This window comes from Zosterops lateralis (genome assembly GCF_965231275.1).
Source record: "Zosterops lateralis genome assembly, chromosome: 35".
Taxonomy (NCBI): Eukaryota; Metazoa; Chordata; class Aves; order Passeriformes; family Zosteropidae; genus Zosterops; species Zosterops lateralis.
This window is the reverse complement of record NC_139795.1, coordinates 911,239-917,238: the sequence shown is the minus strand read 5'-3', so window position 1 is coordinate 917,238 and position 6,000 is coordinate 911,239. Positions and strand designations below refer to the sequence as shown.

The 6,000-nt window shown below is 48.3% G+C and overlaps 1 pseudogene across 1 annotated transcript in view; it reads left to right on the top strand.

The window, feature by feature from the left end:
* The window catches only part of LOC310921490 (class I histocompatibility antigen, F10 alpha chain-like), a 97,732-nt pseudogene that overhangs the window by 78,137 nt on the left and 13,595 nt on the right, over positions 1-6,000 (top strand). The window lies entirely within an intron of this gene.

The window sequence follows — 6,000 nt, the reverse complement described above, 5'->3', positions numbered from 1 at the left end:
CGGAGCTCAGAGCTGGTGGAGAAGCCTCATGGAAGGGGAGAAGCCCCACAAGTGCCTGGAATGTGGGAAGGGCTTCAGCTGCAGCTCTGACCTGATCCGGCACCAAAGGATCCACACTGGGGAGAGGCCCTACGAGTGTGGGGAGTGTGGGAAGCGTTTCACCCGGAGCTCCCACCTGATCCAGCACCAGAGGATCCACACTGGGGAACAGCCCTATGAGTGTGGGGAGTGTGGGAAGCGTTTCAGCTGCAGCTCCCACCTGATCCTGCACCAGAGGATCCACACTGGGGAGAGGCCCTATGAGTGTGGGGAATGTGGGAAGGGTTTCAGCAGGAGCTCCCATCTGAATCGGCACCAGAGGATCCACACTGGGGAACGGCCCTATGAGTGTGGGGAATGTGGGATGAGCTTCAGTCAGATCTCCCACCTGTCTCAGCACCAGGTGGTCCACACTGGGGAAAAGCCCTATGAGTGTGGGGAATGTGGGAAGAGCTTCAGAGGCAGCACTGAGCTGCTCCGGCACCAGGTGATCCACACTGGGGAACGGCCCTACACCTGCCTGGAATGTGGGAAGAGCTTTGGATTGAACACCGACCTGAGAAAACACCAGCGCATCCACACCGGGGAGAGGCCCTATGAGTGTCTCAAGTGTGGGAAGAGGTTTCAGACCAGCTGCACTCTCCTCAAACATCAGCGGATTCACACAGAGGAGAGGCCCTTCCGCTGCCCCGACTGTGGGAAGGGCTTCAAGCAAAACTCCACCCTCATCACCCACCGGCGCATCCACACCGGGGAGAGGCCCTACAAGTGTCCTGGGTGTGGGAAGGGCTTCACCACTAGCTCAGCCTCGACCAGACACCAAATGAAGCACCATAAGGGAAGCCCCACGAGTGCCCCGAGTGCGGGAAGAGCTTCGTGCGCTGCTCCAGCTCCATCCCCCATGGGAGGATCAGCGTTGGATGATCCCCAGTGACCCCGTTGGGCAGAGCCCTGGTGATCCGTGGTCCTGGTGATCCGTGTTGGGAAGACACCTGGCTGGGGGGGTTCCACTGGTTCCTGTCTCCCTGTGGGCACCTGGATTAATGCTGGGGTGGGAACATCCATTGGGATACAGACCGACATTGAGAATTCCTTGGGGAGAGCTGGTTTCTTGACTTTCAACCCCAGAAAATCTTTTGTGTTCAATCCAATCTTCTGGTGGCATCAAGGAATACTGGATGGTCTTGGTGTTCTTTTAAAATGAGAGGACCCTTAAAATAATGGGAAATTGGACGAGAGCAAAACGCAGATCCAGTCACTGCGATTAATGCTACTTTCTCTGTTTATTTCATCTAAAATGGCAGGTTATATACACGTGTTTATAGTTTACAGTTACATTCTCACTGGCACACAGCACAGGGAAAAATGCAAACAAACATTGTTTTACTTTTCTTTAATGCAGCTAAAGTGTTCACTCTAATAACTATACTTACTAACCTCTAGAAAACCCACTGTCCCTCGTTAACACCTTAATATCTAATTGCAACTGTGCCACGAGCTTCACAGGCTAATTTCTAACTGTGCCACAGGCTTCACAGGCCTCGGGGTGAGACTCAGGCTGGGGTAGTTCAAACCTCACTCCAATTATCTACAAATCCCTCTTTTCTTTTTGAGCTACCCAGACTGGGTCAAAGGCACGGCTCGCTATTTTTCACATATACATTAACAAACAAGGCACAAGGGAGAGGCCATGGGACATTTCCCATGGGGTTTCTCCAACTGTTGGAGGACAACGCAGCCTTATTATAAAATAACTATAATAATAATAAAGTAAATATATATAAATAAATAAAATAAATATAAAAATAATATGTATATATATTTATATATAATAAATATAAAGAATATATATAATAATATAAATAATAATATATAAATATAATAATATATAAATATAATAATAAAAAGAGTGATACCAAAATGGATTAAGTCTTTGATCCAACTAGCAAAACTCCATGAATTGAGCTATTTATCAAAAGGAGTGTTAAGAACCACAAGTTTTTTCATGTTGCTCCCCAGCTGTGAAAGCTGCTTGTAGATTGATTGAGAACGGTCAGACAGATTCATACAACACAAAAAAAATGAAAACCCAAGCTTAAAAGTCCTTGCACCCAAAACAAAAAGATGGTTGTAGTCTTGAAACTCTCTCACTTCTGCGTGCTCACTTGTCCATCCTTAAAGCTGTCAGAGATTCTGCACTTGACATGATTTTCACATTCTTCACAGGAATTCACTTGTGTTCTGTATCTGCATAAACACAAGCAAGCTCTTTGCCATAGGTTAGTAAAAAGGTGTACTTTGATGGAAAATGCACACTTCTCAATCAAACTGAAATCTATCAGAAAAAAATTCTAATCCAACAGCTGAAAGTGTTTCAAATTATGAACAATTAACAATTGTCAACAACAACACATTTAAATTTGAATGATTGTCAATTACCAAAATGCTGTCTCATTGTCCCAGATTCTGCAACAGCTGAAAAGCTTTTTTCCAGTGAAAACCTGGCTATCCTTTCTTGGGTGGGGCTCTCAGTTTCACTCCAAAAGTTGGTCCAGCTGTCATATTTATAAGGTCAAATTGTCAAGACAAACTGATTTGTATTGAGTTTTTTTGGTGCAGAAACATCTGGGTTTGTTGATGATCACATCTCCTCTAGTTAAAGTCAAGGTGTGGCCAGGACCCGGCTTTATCTAGAGTGATATCCTTTAATACATTTTTAAAACAAAGCTCTTAACAACAGTAATTACAAAATGCTTAAGCAACTAAAAAAACATTTTAAAAATCTTGAAGTGTATCATGTTACATATATTTGGAATAATTACAAAAGGAAATGTTAAAACACATATAAAAAGTCAACTATAAGTATAAAAAATTAACAATTTCACAGTATATATTACTTAAAACTTAATATCTTAAACTTAACTAACTTAACTTACTTATTATCTTACTTAACTTATGTATTATCCTAAAATGAAACTCAAAAATCTTACAAAATAGCTTACAACCTATAAAAATCACAATGTGAAAATTTTCTTCTTTTCCATTCACAGACTTCTCAGTGTTTCATCACAGCTGTGTCCTTTGAAGCCTTCTTATTTCTGAGAAAAAACAACTAAATTCTGCAAATTGGATTAGCATATTTTAACAAAACTTATATTTAAAACCTACATACAGTAAAACTTTAAATTTATAAAATACAAATCTATCACTTAAATTTTATAAGTCCTTTTCTTAAATTCAACTTATTATAAATTAAATAATATGATTATATAAGCTTTTTTTTTTTACACACTATAAAGTCAATCTTCATCAGTTTCAGAGTTGTTGCAGTCGCTGTTGTCAGAGTTGTTTCTCGACTTGCAACAAACCTCGGTGCTGTGGGTGTCAAGATTCCATTTGTGACACCACAGTCTTCTGACAGGCGTGTTTGAAGGGCTCTGTTCCGCCACATCGGAAGCAAGTGATGCTGCTTTGTTGGGATGTGGAGTTTTGTTGCTGTGGCTATGATGATTAATTTTCCCACCTGACAAGGCAGCTGCAATGAGGTGTTCTTGTTGCTGCCTGGCATCACGCACGGCTGCTGTGAACGCTGCAGGCTGGTTATTCACGCTGTTCTCTCCCCTGTGGCTGCCGTGTGCCGCTGTTGCTGTGCCCGGCGGGGCTGAGTCCCCCCGCGCGGGGGAGAGCTGGGGCCGCGCCGCCTCGCTCCCGTCTCTGCCTTGCCCTCTGTCCCCTCGCTCCGTCCCCTGGGCCAGCCCTGCTCCGCCTTTGCCTGCCCTGCTCCTGCTTGTGCTGGCCCGGTGTCGTCCGTGGGGGGTGTCCTCTCTGGCCCTGTCCCCCGGGGCTGCCCCGTCTCGCTCTCCGTCGGGGTTTGTCCCGCCCGGAGCCGTCCCGCGGCTCGAACTCCATCCCGCTCACTGCGCTCCTGCCGCAAGGCTTTCTGGGGTTTGTAGTACACAGTTCTGCGCTTGCGGTGTCCTTCCTGGCTCTGCGCCTGGCACGCACCAGCCGCAAGGGCTTCTGGGGCTTGTAGTTTCCAACTCACGCTCTGCTCGTCCCGCGCCCCGCGACGCGGGCACTGCCCGGACCCCGCCGTGCCCCGCAGCCCCCGCCGGTGCCGATGCCGGGCTGTGCCGTGCGGTGAGCGCTGCGCTGGGGCTGCGGGGCTGTGCCGGGCTGGTGTCGCTGCCGTGGCCGCTCCGCTGCAGCTGCTCTGGGAGGAGGCGGGGCTCCCCTTTACACCGCGCGGGCTCTGCCGCACTAAATACAAGTGATGGTCTGCTGAACTTCCTTTTCTTCTTGGTCCACAGGGATAACTGTTCTAAATCCTTTTCTCTTATTTTATCATCTCTCTTAGAGATAATATTCAAAAGGAGCCGCGTTGCTGCCTTCAGTTCGCCATCTGTGATTTCTTTCTCTCTCTGTGTTGCACAGTGCAACTGACCTTGTCCCACAGCGAGTTCCCACTGAGGCTTCCAGCTTCCCAGCTCCGGAATTTCACTCCCATTTCGGGCCGCAATCCGGGAACAATCACGGAGTCTTCCCTTTTCTGGACTTGTTTTCCCATATTTTAACGACTATTTTCCATATTTAAACAAAGGTCTCTCACCATATTGAAACAAACACTGCATTTAAGCAAAGGCTCCCAGCTCGGGTGCCAGTTAAAGTGAGAGGACCCTTAAAATAATTGGGAAGCTGGACGGGAGCAAACGTAGATCCAATCACTATGATTAATGTTATGTTCTCCCTTTTTTTCATGTAAAATGGCAGGTTAAATACTCTTCTAGATAGTTTACAAATGCAGATACATTTTTATTGGCACGCAGCACAGAAAGAATGTAAATAGATATTGTTTCACTTGTTCCTTAAGGTGGCTAAAGGGTTCACACTAATAACTATACTATTAACACCTGGGAAGCCCACTATCTCCCATTAACACCTTAATACTTAATTTTAACTGCGTCACAAACTTCACAAACTAATTTCTAAGTATGCCACAGGCTTCACAGGCCTCAAAGTGAGGCCCAGGCTGGATAGTTCAAGCCTAATTCCAAAATTCCTTCCCCGGGGCCACCTGGGCTGATGTGAGAGCCGCGGGCAGAGCCTGGCGCGGGTTGGTGGAGGCGCTCGAGATGAGCTGGGTCGTGCTGGCTGCCCAGGCCAGGATGCTCCATCAGCCCTGGGGGACAAGGCCAGGGTCGAGGCAATCACTGAGGCCACTGCCAAGGCCACTGCCCGGGCCAGGGACCTGTGGGATGAGACCACTGGCTGGGGGACAGCTGGGGACAGCCTGGTGGCTTCGGCCTGGAAGCTGCTGGTGGCCCTGGCCTCAGCAGTGGCTGCACACCATGTCCCTGTGGTGGTGGTGCCCACCGTGGTCGGGGAGGAGCCCGTGGGGGCCACCAGGCAGGCGGGGGTGGCCACCAGGAGGGGACAGCAGGAGGAGGAGGCCTGGGAGCTGCTAGGCTGGCTCGGGGACATGAAGGCCACCCTGGAGGTGACAAAGGAGGCATCCTGCAATGTCCCCGCAGCCACAGTGGCTGCAGTGGCCATGGCTGAGTGGCTGTGGGAGGCCAGCACTCGCCTGGCCACGTGTCACCTGCTGGAGACACTTGGGGACATCCATAGACTCCTCTCGAGTGTCTTGGGCAGTTCTGGTGGCCCTGGTGGCCCCTGTGGCCACACAGTGGCCGAGTGGTGCCAAAAAGCCATCAAGGGCATCCCAAGGCTGCTGGGGGGACAGTGATGCCACAGCCGTGACATCATACGGCCGGTGACACCATTAGGAACCACATGTCCCATTAGGACATGTGCCCCAGCAATGGAGTGGTGCATACAGAACATTTTTTTAAAACACCACAGAGGTTGGTTATTGTCTCTTTTTTATCCCTGATTAAACTTGTAACAATTTCAAAGACTGCATGTTGTTTTTCACACCAGGTTGTGATCTGGGGGCCAAAA